At 49.1% G+C, this 16,327-nt stretch overlaps 1 protein-coding gene across 7 annotated transcripts in view; it reads right to left on the bottom strand.

Annotated features, from left to right (window-relative positions):
• The window catches only part of ZNF532 (zinc finger protein 532), a 97,984-nt gene that overhangs the window by 64,273 nt on the left and 17,384 nt on the right, over positions 1 to 16,327 (bottom strand). Inside the window, exons 1-3 of one of the 7 annotated variants that reach the window (XM_012725858.1) lie at positions 16,074 to 16,110; positions 14,905 to 14,985; positions 14,713 to 14,822 (exon numbers count right to left, since the gene is read on the bottom strand). The exons of 1 other annotated variant lie outside the window; for it this stretch is intronic. The gene's annotated coding sequence lies outside the window, so the exon portion shown is untranslated. Of the gene's footprint in view, positions 1 to 14,712; positions 14,823 to 14,904; positions 15,675 to 15,767; positions 15,897 to 16,073; positions 16,111 to 16,327 lie in introns of those variants that run through there. 5 more of the 7 variants (XM_012725857.1, XM_012725859.1, XM_012725863.1 and 2 more) reach the window with 5 other exon arrangements.

The following is a 16,327-nucleotide window of genomic DNA, read 5'->3' as shown; positions in this document are numbered from 1 at the left end:
CGGCTGAGCTCTTGAACTAATAAAAGACAAGCTTCCGCGAAGGAGATTATGGGATTCTCTCTGGCCAACAGCACAGTGCCAACCAGTAAATACTTACAATTCAGAAAAGCACCTGCTCTTTCCTTAGTCACTCCCAAAGAAAAATGGGCCAGGATCCTACTTTCTCTAGGCAGGTCGGTCTGAGGGCACACGAGCAATGATTTTGACGAAAGAAATAAAATCTTCCAATATGAGGAGCAAATGTACAAAATTGTTTGCTGCTGTTACTTGGAACACCGGAAGATATGTAAATGCTATCAACAGGGAAAACATGAAGTAAATCTTTAAATACACGTAACAGGGTTCTGCCTGGTGGCGCAATGGGTCAAAGCACAGCACTATGAAGCTATGGCAGCCACTGCAGCATGAGTTCCATCCCTGACCAGGGAGCTGACCCACATGGCGCGGCAGACCTCTCCTGACCCGCCCACTGCTCCCTCAGCTGTGTATTTCAGTTCATCTGCCTGTTCTGCCCCCCACTGTCTGATGAATCCTCTCATGCCCCCAGTCCTCTGGCCCATACCCCATAAATAAATCTTTAAAAAAATAACATAAAATTTACTCTATGAACCATTTCCCCCATCTTAACCATTTTTGAGTATACAGTTTAGCAATATTAATCATATTTATTGTTCACGGTACGTTTGTGTGTGTGGAATAATATGCAGTCATTAAAAGTAAAGTTACAACCATTACAGATATTGACACTGGGCAATAAAGATATACCATCTAGTAAAAAGAGGTTATAAATCAATACATAAGCTACATCAAAATTAAAGAGGAAAATGCACGTATCACAGATGTGTAAGAGGCATAGATGGGTAAGATTCACAGGAAGAATTAGAAGGATGCAAAATACAGACTTTGGACATCGGAATCAAGAAAGGGAAAGAGGAAAGTGTTTTTCAAAAATTCATCTGTGTGTGTGTGTGTGTGTCTGTGTGTGTGTGTAGAACTGGGGCATAGACCAGAGGTGCAGGGATTGCGTGGAAGAACAGAGGAGGAGTCACCAGACACAGAATGGGGAGCAGAACAGGCAGATCGACTGAATTACACGGCTGAGGGGAGCAGCAGGAAAGCAGGGAAGGTCTGCTGAGCCATATGTGGGTCACCTCCCTGGTAAGGAATTGAACTCAGGCCATGTGGTGATAGAGCTGAGACAACCCTCAGGCCACCAGGAAGGCCCCATTTTCAAAATCTGATGTCTACAGAAAATTCAATGGGAGTTTAAATCTCCCAGGAAATTAGGAACAGCCAAAGTCACCAATCTTGGCAGTTCTGGCAAAGGCACTTCGTACAAGCCCACCACTCACTGGACATATATTCTTTCAACTAAAAGGCCCTTCTGTTGGAAATTTACTAATTCATCGATGAGTTTATAGATACCAGAAAGGTCTGGCCTGTACCTATCACCATCAATAAACTTCAGGAAAATTCATCACAGCTTCTGTCTGACGTGGGTTATTCACAGCTTCACACTAAGAAAGCATGGGGAACACAAAACATGTCTTCACGATTGACTATAAACTGCCTTTTTTTTTTTTAAATGAAGCATGTTTGATGAATTCTAGTATTCCAACACTAAGAAATCACTCACTTGTCCATTTACATACTAAAACCAAAAGATTCCTAGTTGAGGAGTAAAATTCATGCAGGCTTTAAAAGCGTTCCGTTGACATTTTATAAATACCACGCGTTTAAAGAGCAGCTCAACAATTCTAGCTTGAAGCAAAGTATAGATCCACTAAATGAGAAGTGCTATTTTGAGGGTAGAAAAAGAACTTCAAAGTAATTTTCCCTTGTCACCTGAATAAGCTTTCTAAAATTATTCGCTGAAATCCTAAATCTCACACAGAAACCTTTGTCCTTGAAATGCTCCAATCTACATAGCTGTTTATTCTTGTTCTTTTTACTAGTTTCTTTTTTTTTTTAATACGATACTTAAAATATTTTACAAACCTTTTTGAGGCTTCCAGAATTAGAAAACATGTAAGAGAAAACTAGCAGTTGAAGGCTCTCACACTTCTTGGGGAGTTTACAGCTCCAGGATGCTTGTCTGTTTCTTCCATGGCTCCATCTTTGTGGGATTTTCAGCACCCAAAGTTCTGAAGTCTTGCTTTTGCTACAAGACTTCAAATCAGAGGCCCTCAACAGGGGGGCTTTGCTGTGCCACCGCCTCCACAGGTATGGAGCAATGTCCAGCAGTGTTTTGGGTTGGCACTCTTGGGAGGTGAGGGTGCTGATAACACACCATAGGGTCGAGGCCTACGACACACGGGACAGCCCCCAAACAGTTACTCGGCCCCGAAGGTCAGCAGTGCTGAAGCTGGAGGACACTGCTCTAAGGGAAGACTCCCCATGACCAGCCTGTCCGCCCCCACCGAGACCCAGCCCTCCTAAAGTCGCCATAAACCTGTGTCCCCATCAACCGCCTTCCTCTTGCACGGAGATCAGCCAGTTGCCGCTCCAGCTTGCCCCTGCCGCTTGCCGCTCCCACCAGCGGAGGAAGGGTGTGGACAAAAGGGTTTCCTGCATGGTTATCACAGCTGTTCGTAGAGCCCCGAAAAATGCCACTGGCTAATCATTAAGCAATTCTCACTAGAAGACCAAATTCCCAAATTCACTTAGAGCGTTTTTGAAATGATGAAATATTTTCGGCTGCACACTCTGCCTGGGAACAGGCCCCACATTATCATTCCCAGCGTGCCTACTGGCTGCTGACTTTAAAAATAAACTCATCTAACAACTCTCTTCCTGGAATAGACAGAAAACAAAAACATGAAGAGAACTGATGACATCGTTTCTTCAGTTGCTACGCTGCGTTAAAGGAGAAGGCGGCAGGCCCCGGCACACTCCACGCTGGGCCCGCCCTCATTTTACATTCTCTTCATCAAAAACGTCGAGCAGCTGGATCAATGTTCACCCAGGGATGCCCCTGCTGTTAACGGTTCACCAAAAAGGGGCAAGAAGGTCCTCACCGGACTAGGAATACAGGAATCTGAACAAAATGCACCCACACACACACACACACACACAACTTTCTTTCCTGCCCTGGACTGTCAACGCCAGTATTAACTGGAGCCCAGAGCTAGTCTTCGTGCTTATTCGATGTTGGGCCCTTTCCGGAGGAGACATCCTTGGGATCTACTTAAAACCGGGTGCAAGAAGTCCTTCTCCTTGGGAACTGAGAAACGGGTACACATTCTGGAGGGGGGGGGCTCCTGCCCTTTTTTCTCCGTGTGTTTGCCACAGAGAGCCCTCCAGGGCATCGCGGCCTCTAAGCCATCAGGACACAGGACTTAGAGTGACCCACACAAAAGGTGACTCTCCAAGAGGAAAGGGAGACACAAAGGGACTCTGAAAGGGGCGAGGCCTACATTTAATGTCACAGACATAATCATTAAAATGTTGTTTGGCTGGGTGCCTCCCTGATGGTGCGAGGGATGAAGTCGCAGCACTATGAAGCTGTCCACAGCCACGGCAGCCTAAGCTTGATCCCCGGCCAGGGAGGGGACCCACATGGTGCAGCAGACCTCCCTGTCCTGCCCACTGTACTTGAGTAGCTCTGCCTGTTCTGCTCCCCACTCTGTCTCTGGTAAATCCTCCCCACTCTGTCTCCCTGCACCTCTGGCCTACACCCCAGCTTTTGTATGGATAAATAAATAAATCTTTAAGGAAAAAAATGTCATTTGGCTGGATCTATAGGTATTGCCGAAATAAGGCTACGTGCTCTCAAACTGGCAAAAGGAGGAAAAGGGAGCAAGGTATCTCTAATGTTTACTTACTTTCTGTTGCACACCAGTGTGGCCACAAGCGAGAAAAAGCTTGATCTTGACAGGAGAAATAAGGGCTGAAACAGTGGCTTTGAACCTCAGAGGTACTTGAACCTGTCACTGATAAGCTATAGAAATGACACCTCAAAACCACAGCACAGTTGTGGTCAAAGGCCTGGTCTCCAAGCTAGACTAAGCGGAGAGCCCTGGCTCTTCCCTGCGAGTCAGAAGATTCTGAAGAAGTTACTTAACTTCTTCAAGCTTCTGTTTTCTACAGAAACAGTGAGCCCTGCCTACAAGCCGCTGCACAGGTGAACTAAGACAATCCAGGCTGCCTGCTGACTATGGCACCCGGCTGTGGTGTGGCCTCAGACTGCCAGTTATCTTAATGTCAAAGCCAGGTCAGCAAAGGGACTCCAACATAGAGAAAGCCCTAGAAATTAAGCCACAACCGTGGTCCTCCCAGATAAGCAATGCAGACAAAATGGAAGCCAGCAGCATTCCCAACAGCCGACACAAAACAGGGCATCTCTAAGTGCCTTCCTGCAGAAAGGCAGCCCAGAAGGTCTTCTACGAAGCACAACAGATGCAGAACAAATTTTCCCTATCCTCCACCACCTGCAATTCGAGCACTGTGTAACCCAAGAAGTTATGGCTAAATCTGAAACTCCAGCTGAGGTCAAAAGTATCCTAACTCAGTGAGGAAGAAACATGTTCATTCTATGAGTCACCTGTATGAAAACCGTTAAAGCCTAATTATCGTTACTCAAGGGCTAAGCTATGTGTTCCCTCTGCTCCTAAAGTAGCAGTGACCAGATGAACCAGTCTTTTTTGCTAAACAGATACATCCAAACCCCGCTCACATGGGCGCTTATCTGTAACATATGAGAGGCCACGAAGAGTCACCTCTGACCCCATGACACACCCTAACTAAACAACCCGACAGTTGCCCCCATCATTTAGCCAAGATTCAGCCCAAAATTCACTACTCTGCTAGCTTGGCTGTGTGTTCATGGAGCAAACAGGGAAAGCAAGAAGTACTGTGGTTTTATTTCTCAGTGGAGGGAAAGCCAAGGAAAGACTGCACAGCTACACTGTAGCACAAGCTCAGACACCTGCATCCCCGTGGCACAGGCCATATACCTCATGTGGTGTCCAAACGACCCACATATGAAGGCCTTGACCGACGCCGGGGGCAGCTCACCCCCGGACCATATCTTAATCTCTCAGAGCCTCAAGTTCCTAAAGCAGAGAATGAGATGGGCCCACCCACATGTCGGGGCTGCTGTGGGACCTCACTGCATCGCCGCCAAACAGGCCCACCTCCCCCGTACACTTCCCGAATGACCAGTCACTGCTGGCTCATCGTCCTGCAGGCCCAGCAGCTCTATCACAGGCAGAAGGGCCGCTCAGTGTCTCCTGCACACGGCTCTTCTCATGCCAAGGGTGACGCTTTCCCTGAACATTCTCCCTGAATCATCTGCTTTTTGTCAAACTTTATTTTTTAAAAGATTCATTTTATGTTTTATGCAATAAGAACTGGGGTGCAGGCCAGAGATGCGGGGAGAGGGGGTGAAAGAATTCACTAGAGAGAGTGAGGAGCAGAACAGGCAGATCTACTGAAGTACACTGCTGAGGGGAGCAGCGGGCGGGCCAGGAGAGGTGTGCTGGGCCCTGTGGGTCAGCTCCCAGGCCACGGATCGAACTCAGGCCACAGTGGCTGCCAAGGGCTTCATAGTGCTGAGACTTTAACCCCTGCACCACCAGGAAGCAACCTCCCCTTTCTGTCAATCTTTATCCCTTTCCTTTGTAACAATTCCACTGAAAAGTTATCTTTACCTCATTTAAATCCAATCTTGTCTTTTTAATATCCTTCCTCCCACCACCACCCTTGGAAACCAAGCAGGCACGTCAAAAAGTAGGACTAAAAATTAAGGGCATAAATTCAATTCACTGTGGGCACGTTATTTTCAGGAATGAATGAAGGCAAAGCCTGACCACATGCTGCAGCCTGTGCTTGGCCGGGCCACAAGCAGGAAAGGTGAAAACGGGAGGAACCCAGGCAAGTCACCCCGCCACTGAAGGAACAACACTAGGCCCACAAGGTCATTTCTGAGCAGGAATGAGCACATTCTATAAAAAGGCAGCCACCTTTCGTTGCCTCCAGCTTGTTAAACTTAGCGAGTACACAACTTCTCTTTGCCCTCAGAATTTTGCCGATGTCTAGATTTCTGCAGATGTCTAGATGAAGCAGGCACCCGATTTTGTTCTTGCAATGACACTCTCTAGAAAACACCTGAGTTTTCCTGATGAGCAAGGAATGCCAGGGCTGGACCCCGAATCACAGATGCACTGTGTTGGCCTTTACGAGTGCGCTGTTGTCTCCTCTGGGGCATTCACAAGCCCAGCGAACACCAGTCACCCGCAGAGGGCTGGCAGCAACCTGCTCCCTGGGCCATGGCCAGTCGGACCAACTTGGCTTTTGAGCATGAGAAATGGAAAGACCTGAGCTACCAGGGGATGGCCACCAGCCACTGGAAAGAGGGTGCGTGGATATATAGGGGCGGAGGGATGGCCACGCCAGCCACATGCACGGTTCTATGGGGTGAGGCCCAGGCCGCAGAGGCAGTGGCCCTGGGAAGGGGCACGGGGAGGCGGTACACTCCCCAGGCACCCACCCCTTGGCAGCAAGGGAGGCAGACACAGAAACAGCTGTCGGCCCCAGTCTTTCATCGGGTTGGACAAGGAACCCCTGAACCCAGCGTGGCACAGTCACTCCAGGTGCTGGCTGAGGCCTGGCCGTCTTCGTGACTGAAACTCACAGTGGGCGGCCCTGCCTCGTCTCTCCTGCATCGAAGCTCAACATTAAAATGGTCTTGTCTTGGGCCCTCCCTGGTGGCGCAGCGGGTTAAAGCACAGCACAAAGAAGCCAAAGCCACTTCCAGCGCGAGTTCGATGCCCGGCCCGAGGTGACCACATGGCGCGGCAGACCTCTCCTGACCCGCCTGCTGCTCCCCTCAGCAGTTAACTTCGACAGTCGGTCTGTTCCGCTCCCCACTCCGTCTGCGGTGAAGCCTCTCACCGCCCCTGAGCCTCCGGCCTGTACCTCAGCTTTGTATGCATAAATAAATAAATCTTAAAAAGAAAAAAAAGATCTTGCCCTTTCAGACAAGGGCCAGCAAGGCACTTTAGGGTGAAGGTAACAAACCTGCAGTAATCAGGAATAGGAAGAGGAATAAACTGGGGATCCAATGAAATCTTCTGTGCCCCCAAATCAGTGCTCATGCCAGAACAGGACCAAAGGCCAGTCCGGACCACCTGCACTCACTGGCATCACACGCGAAGCCAGGGGGTGAGGCCCTCGGTCAGGCAGCGCTAGGTGTCAGGTCACTCTAGAAGCTGAGGCAGAGGTCTGAAACTGGGGTCCACAGAGGGCCCTTACGACTTCAAAGTGCAATTTGTGGGTGAGGGGAAGCTGGCAGGACGCAGGAGCTCGGGGTTCAGCCCTACTGAGTCATTACCTGCACTTTAGTAAGATCCCAGGTGACTTCCACGCAGCTCAGTGTATAAAGCTACTGTGTCCACAAGGCCACACAGGACGGGCAGCGACACGTCTGGGACATCAGCAGCCGCCAGGCGCCTGCACCGGGGTGGCAACTTGCAGCAGGGAAGGATGTCGAAGCCCGTCAGGCCAAACCTAGCATCAGGCCACCAGCGGTGCGGCCTTCGCCAGCCACTTCGCCTCCCCGAGGCTCACTGGGGACACTAGTGGCACAGGCCACTGCGTGCGGGCACCCAGCGCCCGGCAAACCGGTGGCAACACGTGCTCCCTGTCTGTTAGACGTAGATGCCAGCCTGCTGTGGCTGTGTACACCTGGCAATCTAGAGAGAAGGCGAGAGGGGCCTGGGGGCGGAGCGGTCCAGACTCCGGAGAAGGGACTTTACTGATAAGGACACGACCCTCCGCTGTATTTTTCAGCCAAACAAAAAACTGGCTATCGAAGATGAACCCTGCTGACCAGCCGAGAACCTCGCTGCTAACTTTGTTAGACGTCGACCTGATATTCCAGACCAGCACTGTCCAACAGAAACAGAATGAAAGCCGCAAATACAATTCTAAATTTTAATAGTAATCACATTTTTAAAAGCAGGAAAAATGGGAGGTGAGCAATTAAATTTTAGTAATCTGAATCCAACCAGAACATCACTTGCACATGTAAGCAGTATTTAAGAAAGACAACGAATGAGGTATTCTACTTTTCATTCTTTCTTTCTTTTTTTTTTTTTTGTATCTGTCTCCAAAACCCAGCTTTATACTCACAGCTCATCTCCAGCATCACACTATACTGGTGCCATAGGTGCACGGAGCTACTGCTGCATACTGGACAGGAGTTCTAGACTATTCTTCCTGGACCTCTTTGGTCCTTTCCCCACTCAGTATGCAATCACCACCAAACCCAGGGTGCACAGCATGAAGATCTGACCACTGTCAAGTGTGAACAGAGGCATATGCTAGTATTTTCACAAATAAGCTTTCAAAAGAAGCAAATCCCAATCAACATAAGTGAGGCCAAAAGACAGACCACTCTAGACCAGAGCCCTCTCACTGGCGGGGCTGAATTTCCCTGCAGAGGTAGCTGAAGTACAGGATTGTAACTAAAACTTCACTCAAGATTTTGCAACACCAAATGAGAGTACAGTCAGATAGGAACAAGTATGCTACCCTCTTGCCTATATTTCACCCACTTTTAGCCCTATCTAGGGTGTCTGTAGCCGAAGACCTATAAAAAAGGCAGGAGACACTCTTGTGTGGGTTCACGGCATACTCACACGTGCACACACACAATTACAAATGTGGTAAGGCAGACAGGAGAAATACCCTTCAGGAAAAAGGACCTTCCCCCAAAGGAGGGAGGGGGACACAGAGTTAAGACTAGAGAGAACTTACCAAGGACCAGGCACTTTGTTAAGTACTTTATATGCACATAATCCTCCTAACAACTCTCAAGAAAAGTACAGCCATATTACTTCACTTGAAAAGAAAAGAAATGGGCCCTCCCTGGTGGCACAAGGGGTTAAAGCACAGCACTATCAAGCTATCACCAGCCACTGCAGCATGGGTTCAATTCCTGGCCAGGGAGTGACCCACAGGGCGCAGCAGACCTCTCCTGTCTCACCACCACTTCCCTTAGCAGTGTATCTCAGTAGATCTGCCGGTTCTGCTCCCCACTCTGTCTCTGGTGAGTCTTCTCATCGCTCTCTCCCCCACCCCTCTGGCCTATACCCTAGTTCTTATATGCATAAAGTCTTATATGCATGTGTATATATGTATATACACACATGTGTGAGTGGAGAGAGGGGGAGAGACTGAAAACTAACCAACATAAAACCTGCATCTGAGGGCTCTAAAGGCCACAGACTACTTAGCAGGGAATACCTGAGACAGCTGAAAAGCCCCTGTGTTTGTCTAACAATAGCTTAAACCAGTCTCCAGATTTAGATTAAGCAGGATCTGCTCGCCTCCCATTTCTGAAACAGGCAGAATTCGGAACTTCCTGTCTGGAGATCATTTACTGAGTTTTTGAGACTGTGTTTATTTACTGATGGAAAAAAAGGATTTTTTTCAACCCCACTTTCAAGTGACTTTGATTTTTGCATCCTTCTCAAAGAAATGAAGCAAAAACATGTTTCTGCTCCTTCTCCCTGCCTGTGTGTATCCTCAAGTCCAGTAAAAATGTGTCAACTCCTTTCAACATGCTAATCCCTGCTGACCTAAGTGAGGAAAAGCTGGTTAATTACAGGAACCCTCACTACAGTATCTCTGAGAGGAGATACATATTGTCAATCTCAACTTTCAATCGTCCCTGCCCCTAAACATCACCAGGCAGCACCAAGGTGCCCTGCCCCTGGCTTCTCCATCTAATCTCCACATCCCGAGACACCTTCCAAGGTCTCCAGGTGCCTCTCCCCAGGGAGAACAGTCTGGAGCTAAGGTACGTGTTTCACATTCTACTACATTTGAGCTGCCAGAGCTTAGCCAGGGTCTCAGTTTCCCCTCCTGCACCAGGGTAACAGTGTAACAGCCTGTCTGACTGTCTCAGTACCGCTAGAAGACGGTCACAGGGTCTGCAGGGGATAAATGAATGCCATTTCCACCTTTCTGGAGGTGTTTTGTCCTCCAACTTTCTGAAGTAGGCCATCAAGTTCAGCACCTCCCTCTTCATTTATGATGTTTTCTATATAAACGACTGCCCTAGAGAGTCACAAACTCAAACTTTCCAGGTCTCTGTCATCTCTGTTCTATACCAACTCCTCCCAGCGGTGACCTGGAGCCCAAACAGAGCCCAGACGCAGAGGATACCTCCAAGGGCAAGTGAACACACGCCTGAACTCCCCCCCAGGTCCCTCCCCGCCGCCCCCGCCACTCTCTCAGCCTAGTCTCGTCTCTGAAAGCAGAAGCTCAGAGCAGAAACAACCAACTGCGAGTTGCTTCTGTGAGCAACCTGCGAAGATTCCCTGTTCCTCCTCCTCCATCATCATGCACACTAACTGATGCCACCCCGAACACCCTACTGCTCCACTGACATCACACCTCCAGCCCAGCCCCCCTCTTCCCTCCTGGAATGTCGGCGGAACCCCCTCATCTGACCGCCTTGCCTTCAGCCTGAACAGTCTCCATTCCATCCCCATGGAAATGTGCACAGGACCTGTCAGGGTCCTGGCTGATGGCCACAGGCAGGAAGTGCGCCCTTAACTGACAGTACCACCTTCACCGGCTAAGCTCCCACATCCCTCTCCCATCCCTGCTCTCGACACCCCGCTCATCCACACACTGGATGCTCACGTTCGCTGGTCCCCTAAGTCTCTGCCTGCTTCACATAACCTCACTGGTCTCTCCCAGTGCAGCTGAGAAGCCTTCTCTTCAAGGCCTCCCCTTGACATTCCTGTCATAGCAAATGCAGGCTACTTCCCACTAGTTTTTTCTCTCTGGATTCCTTTTTCCTCTGCAGTCCTAGGGCCTAACATGAAGGCTGGTGATTAATAAACACTAATGCAATGACCTCCCCAAATTAACACTGCTTCATACTTCTCTCTCAGGTCTTCTCTCTTGTCATCACCATAAGCTCTAACCTGAAAGCTATTTTAGCCTCTTAAAAAAAGTGAAAAAAAAAATTGTGCTCTACTCCATAGCTTTGATACTGTGTAAATACTTTTACTTCCTGTAGGGACATAGAAGCTGAATAATAACTTCCAATATTAACACACCACCAATATTCTGGCAGCCCATAAATCAGACAAATTATAACTAATAAGTTGTTTGTGCAACTAAGATTTCAACAAAGATCTTTGTTACCACTTTCCAAAATTTAGATTCTATTATTGTTTGTTGTTTTATTGAACCTGAAGACAAATGTAAGAATTAAACTGCCAACTGTTTCTGAAGAGATTAAAAATAATTGCTGTAGGAAAAGAAAGCTGTTTTACCACTCACAGTTTTTGCTTCCACTTTTGGCTAATTCTGATTAGTTCTGGGCTATAAAGCATGTCATCCCATCAGTGAGTGTTCTCATCACCATCATCTTGTGTGTGTCTCCAGATAACATTCCCCACAGTCTTAACTGTGGATGCGAAGCTACATCTTTTTTTGTGTGCTCTAACAAGCTAAATTTATTTTCATGCAAACCCCTAAATTCCTATGTACTTACCATATGACCCAGTCACCCACCCCCAAAGACTTACAAAAGGAACAGAAGGAAATGTGTTTAAGACAAAACCCTGTATACTAATGTTTGCGGCAACCTGACTCACAGTGACCAAAAACAGAAACCACCCTGTGGTCCTTCCAGAGGTGAAGGGGTAAACAGGCTGTGGTACATCCATACAGCGGGCCGCCCCGCCACCCTACAGACCACCCAGCACACGCACACAGATGAGCCTCCCAAGTGCTGGGGTTACTGGCCTGACATTGTAGAACAATTGTTAAGGACACAACAAATCTGTGGCTGCTGGGGCTTGGGTGGAAGAGTCTGCCTGCGAAGGGCCAGCAGGAGAGACCGCACAGCAACGGAACTACTTACTCCACCCGGCCACGGTGAGAAAGACCCCGTGCTACGTAGCACATTTTACTGCATGTGAATTTTTAACCACAATTTGGTTAAAGATCACCCCCCCCCCCGCCTCCAAATACAGTGAACACAAAGGTGTGTGTTTCTCAAGTGTTTGCTATAGTTGTTGATGCTGTTTTCTTGCTATCGGTTTGCACTGATTAGAATGAAATATCATGGGGGTTAGGAGGGAAGAACCTCCAGCCTTTCCTTCACACTGTCAGCTTCCCTTGCCCTGGCCACTTCCGTGAGGGTCCATGTCAAGACCACCTCTGCCCGGCTATGAAGAGCTGGGGGTAGGGGGCCCTCTGAGGATACAGGGGAGATGGTTCCAAACCAAAGGCAGGCAGGCTGTACTCCATGGCAAGGCACGGGAGCCCTTCGGGGAAAGAAATAAAGAGGGTTGGGAGACTAGAAATCCTAAAACTCTAACTCCTACTTAAAGAAAATTCCTTCCACAGGTTGGCTGCTCCCTTCCTCCACCTCCATTTAAAAAAAAAAAAAAAAAGAAGATTCAAGGTGGATAAGGGCAAGGAAAAGTGCTTTGTAACAACTGGGAGAAAGAGTGAGCAGGAGTCTTCCTGAGCCATGCTCGGATGAGAGTTCTAAGAGCCCTGGATCCGATGTTCTTTAACATGGAAAAAATGACTGAGTAGGCTTATGACAGAAACAAGCCAAGGTTTCCAGTGTACCCTCACCAGCCAGACCCACACATTCCTCCTCCAGGGGGACGGCCTGCCCGTGGGCTGCAGGCAGGGGGGCTGCCCCTCACAGCAACAGTGATCAGGGCCCCGCTCCAGCCCCAAGTGTGGATGCCACCCAGCTCCCTGCAGTCTCTCCCAGGGAAGAAAATGCTGCTGCTTCCTCTTCTCAGCCACATTCACATTCCCCAAACCAGAAAACTCGGTTCCCCTCCCAGGAGACCTGGGCCTGCGGCATTGTTCTACCTCAGCAGGAGATGGCCACCTGAGACAACCTCCTTCCAAGATGAGCTCCCGACTGCAGCCCTGGAGAACCAGCTCTCCAACCCCAAACAGCATCTGCAGCTGGATAGTCTGGCCTAAATGCAAAACAAATGCTATTTTCCAGGAGCCTTCTGGGGGGAGGGGAGTAACAAAGCTGAAAAGCCCAGAGAGCAAACCAGAACATTCTGTGACAGGCAATGCCTCACAGAAAGGATTTTAAACATTATCAAGAAATGTTCATTGCAAGGAGTTAGCTGCCCAAGTAAAATAAAAACCACTGACTTTCTAAAGCGAGCAGAGAAGGACCACATTATAAAACAGCTTATTGTAGTGAGCTAATTAAGGTTTATCATATTAGCCATCTCAGTTTGAGTTGGCACCAGAAAAGCAGGAGCAGCAGATCATGCAACATGCACTGGGATCTGCTTTGCAAGCAGCTTTCTGCCACACTCAGACACAGCACCTCTGGCACTCGAAAATGATGTCGAATTGAAAACCAATTTTAGCACCGTGATTTGTAAAGAATTTGGTTCCACCCTGTAAGCTATTTACTGATGTATCAGACCCAGATTACATTTCTCTCCATTAAATGCTGCACGAAATACTCTGAGCTGGCCATGCACTCCTGCTTCTCTGTTGCTAGTTTGATCACACACTGGATGCCATCCTATGAAAAAATGCTCAACAATAAAAACCCTTGCATACTTGACACCCTTCGCCCACCAACTGCCAGCAGACAGCTTAACCAGTTCTAAGCTCCTCGGCATTTCTGAAAAGACATATTCTGCTGAACGCAGAGGAACAAAACACCCTCTTCAAAGTAGGGGAGAAATTTCTTTTCAATCAGGTCTTCTCTGGGCTCCACTTGAGTGCACTTTTACCAAACCAGAGCCAGAACTAGTTCTATCTGCTGTGGAGATCACACTGGATATGACTCTTGAGCTGCTGGTTTCCTGTTTGGGGAAGTTGCAGCTCTATTCACAGGGAACCCCAAGGCAAAATGTTTAGTGTTCCCCTGGAAGCCCTGGCTGCCTTTGTTCTTTACTTTGCTAACACTCACTACAGCTTTCTTCTCGCTGCTCCTCTAAAACCTCTGGTTTGGGACGGTGCATAAAAATGCCAGCTCTACTATTACTGCAATCTCGAAGGCATCAGACATTTTCTACATCCGCTGCTGTGCTAAGGCTCTCGGTTAACAGACATCTTCTCGCAGAGGAAGGGTTTCTCCTGGCAGTGCATTAGTATTCCACATTACAATGTATGCCACAAATAACCCAATGGCAAACTCACGGTCAACAACCCCCCAAATCAATACGAAGCCATTCCACCACTTGACTCAGAGTGAAAAGCCTTGTAGGTTAACACCGAGAGCGAGGTAAAAGAAAGGTGATGAATGAACAAAAGGCACATCTACCTTCAGACTCCTCAAATCCTAAAAGGTGGCGAGGCTGCCTCGATTTGGCGAGGTCCTTCCCTTGTCTGCAATCGTCAGGAAAATGCTACATGTGTACTGCTCTAGTCTATGCAAAACAGTGCATTCTCCTCCACAAGGCCCTGCCGCCTACCACTCTCCACCCTTGCTTCCTTCCAGGCCTGACGCCTCCAAATGCCTTCCACACCGACTCCACAAAGTCATTCTGATTTCCACTGGACAGCAGCAACACTATCATAAAGTCACTCTCATCCCACCCAACTTGGACCCCAGGAAGAGTATTCCTTCTCCACTCTGGACCCAGTTACTATCTCCAGGGTGCCGAGCCACTGTCAGTCTGTATCCGAATGGGTCCTCAGATAAATATTTAAATTCATGCTCAAAATATCGTCTCTCACCTTGTGAACCTTGACCTGTTGGAAAGACTTTGGACCAGTGTTCAGTTTCTGCCACGCGGTTGCATTCTCTGCAAATATGAAAGGGTTAAAAGCAGCCCCAGTCAACAGGCCTACAAGGAAAAAAAAGACAGCATGTATGCCTCACAGCAGCACTGAAACGCATTTCTGCTCATTTCCTAGAACAATTGTTACCTTTCGGCCTTCATAACAGTCAGAAGTATCCCCAACACCTTTAGTAGCTTCTACAAGGAAAAGCACAAAACAGAACATTCCCTGCAAGAGAAAAAAAGCATGCAAAGTAGCATCCGCCAGCACCAACCACCATCAGAAATCCATCAGTTCATTTTGGTTTGGTTTTGTTAAAAAACACAGAGAATGAGAGAAAGAGAGAGAGAGAGAGAAAGAGACTGCATAAACCAAGTGTCCCCACCCTAGCAAGGCACATTTTTTTCTTTAATAAGGGTCATAAATCTCAGCTCCTTGTCCATCCCTTAAGCAAAAGAAAAAGGCAGGAAAAGCCCAAGTCATCTCAGACCTCGCAAACCTGCACATTTGTTTCCATCTTCTCTACCCAGAATCTTTAAGGCTCCATTAGCCACGTCCCAGTGCTGTGTGGTGTCTAAGTGTGCATTCACATACTGTGTTGGGGTGGTACCTTCCTGCAAGCGCCTCTGCTTTTGGCTGCCATGAAGGGAGGAAGCTGCTATCCCACTGTAGTAGCTCAGTGACTGCATTGTGTTCAGGAGCTGATCTGCCTCAAACCAGTTTCAGCCGGTTCTGGTCACCCTACATAAAAAAGCTATGGCAACCCTCGCTGAGTTGCCAACAAGTCCCTGAAAATCATCAGCACAGGGGGATCTCGCTGGGGGTTGCTCTTCCCTTCTAGGTCTTCGTGAGGAGGGGAAGGTCCTCGTGTGTGCCCCCCACCACTGCCCCACAAGCAGCCAGCCAGGGAAAGGCTCACCTCAGCAGCACCCCAGAGCCCCTCAAGGCCCATCCCCCTCCCCTCCACCAAGCCCACCGCAGCCACTGTGCCCCCTCCTTCCCCCACTTACCTCCCACAACCTGGCTCAGATCTTTTGTGTACGTGTGTGTCAGTGTGTGTTCTCTGTGTTGGTGGCTGACAAAGAGCCCCCAGGAAAGCAATCTATGTGTGTCTCCTCACACTGGCTGCGTCGGCTGCGGGAGCCGGCCTGGCCTCCCAGCAGAGTGGTGCTGGCGGGTGGACCAGGCTCCTCGCAGCCTGTCACCCCCACCCCACCCAGCCCCCTCCTCCCGTCCCTCTCCTCTCTCTCCCAGCCCTGTCACCACCACCAGCAGTCCCCCAGTCTCCTCCTCCAACCTTCTCTTCTTTCAAGCACCTGGGGGGAGAAGTCCAAATCCCTTCACCTCGGGGAGGAATACGAGGGCTGTCTGGGGAGGGGTGGGGGGGCAGGCGAAGGGGCAGTGCGAGAGAGGGCCACCGAGGCCTTTTAAAAATCCGCTGCGCGCTGCCAGCGCTGGCGGGGGGCGGAGGCGAGCGCCGCGCTCACGTGGCCCCCCTCTCGGAACCTGTGGGGCCTACCCAGCCGGCTGGTCCTCGGCCCCCCCAAGGAGGCCGGCGGGGCGCGAAGGC

Source organism: Condylura cristata, unplaced genomic scaffold, assembly GCF_000260355.1.
Source record: "Condylura cristata isolate star-nosed mole 26May11 unplaced genomic scaffold, ConCri1.0 scaffold00016, whole genome shotgun sequence".
NCBI lineage: Eukaryota > Metazoa > Chordata > Mammalia > Eulipotyphla > Talpidae > Condylura > Condylura cristata.
Note: the sequence above shows the minus strand (reverse complement) of the source record. Positions and strands in the feature narration are given on the sequence as shown.